The 1,661-nt window shown below is 39.0% G+C and overlaps 1 non-coding gene across 1 annotated transcript; it reads right to left on the minus strand.

Moving 5' to 3' along the window:
• Window positions 1-205: 205 nt before the first annotated feature.
• On the minus strand, window positions 206-312 carry LOC128291350 (small nucleolar RNA R71). The gene has a single exon (XR_008281126.1). It is a non-coding gene; the product is annotated as a small nucleolar RNA R71 (small nucleolar RNA).
• Between the last annotated feature and the right edge of the window lie 1,349 nt (window positions 313-1,661).

The raw sequence follows: 1,661 nt of genomic DNA on the forward strand, positions 1-1,661 counted from the left end.
TCACTTAAAACTAGTTATGGAGGTGAGCGATTCTTTCAAGTTAGTCGGAGTACCCAAAGATGCATTATGATTGAAGCTATTCCCATATTCGCTAAGGGACAGAGCTTGAGCCTGGTTGAAATCACTGCCACCAAATTCAATTTCCACATGGCAAGAGTTAGCAGAAAGATTCCTCATGAAGTATTTCCCACCTAGCAAGAATGCTAAGTTGAGGAACGAGATCACTGCTTTCCAACAAATAGATAATGAGTCCTTGTATGAGACATGGGAAAGGTATAATGAATTATTACGGAAGTTCCCTCATCACGGAATCCGACATTGTATCCAACTTGAGACGTTTTATAATGGTCTCAATGCCCACACGAGGATGGTAGTGGATGCTTCTGCTAATCATGCTCTCCTTTCTAAGTCTTATAATGAGGCCTATGAAATCATTGAGAGGATTGCTAGCAACAATTATCAATGGTAAATCAATCGAGTAGCATCAAGAAGACGAGTCGCTTGAATACATGAAGTAGACGCTCTTACTTCACTCGCATCTCAAGTATCCTCAATAACCTCTATGCTTAAAGATTTTACCACTAATAGGTTTAATAGTTTTACAGCACAACCACCGAATCAATTTGAAAATGTAGCTTATTTCTATTCTAAGGAAGGAAATTTATTTGAAGAATGTCCGTTGAACCCAGAATCTGTGTATTACATGGGTAACCAGAATCAAAATCGAGGAAGGCAAGTACTACAATCCAATTTATATAACCCATTGTGGAGAAACCACCCGAATTTTTCCTAGAGTATCCAAGAGGATGGAACCAGCAACAATTATGCCCAACCTAGACCGACCTAGCCACCTAGTTTCCCCCAACAAGTTCAGAAACCAACCCAAGCTGAACCATCCAATAGCTTAGAGAACTTATTGAAGACATACATGGAAAAACTGACGTCACTCTAAGGAATTTGGAGAATCAAATAGGCTAGCTTGCAACTAAAATCAGAAACCGACCACAAGGTGCTTTACCTAGTGATACAGAGAATTTGAGAAATCCAGAGAAGGAGTATTGTAAAGCATTGACATTAAGGAGAGGAAAGACATTAGAGGTGAATCTAAGAAATCCAGAGAAGGAGTATTGTAAAGTATTGTCGAAGTTGAAAAGGAGCCCGTTGATGCTCAATTCTTAGAGGAAGTTCAATCGAGTGTTAAAATTCTAGTTTCACCAGAGCCTGAATCTACAAAATTCGATAAGGTAACTTTTGAACCAACTAATTTTGATAAACTAACAACTTCATTAGATGCAGAATTTCCACAAAAGACGAATCAACCATCTCCAGTAAGGAAGCCTCCACCACCCTACCCTCAAAGACTTCAGAAGCAGAAGTAGGAAATTCAATTTAAGAAGTTCCTGATGTACTCAAGCAGCTTCATATCAACATCTTGTTGGTTGAAGCACTTGAAAAAATGCTGAACTATGTCAAATTCATGAAGGATATCATGTCTAAAAAATGAAGACTTGGAGAATTTGAGATGGTGGCCCTGACAAAGGAATGCAGTGCATACCTTCAAGAGAAACTACCCTCAAAGTTGAAGGATCCTGGATGTTTTACCATACCTTGCAACATTGGAGCAACATATTGTGGTAAGGCACTATGTGACTTGGGTGTTA

The sequence above is a fragment of the Gossypium arboreum genome, chromosome 3, assembly GCF_025698485.1.
Source record: "Gossypium arboreum isolate Shixiya-1 chromosome 3, ASM2569848v2, whole genome shotgun sequence".
Taxonomy (NCBI): Eukaryota; Viridiplantae; Streptophyta; class Magnoliopsida; order Malvales; family Malvaceae; genus Gossypium; species Gossypium arboreum.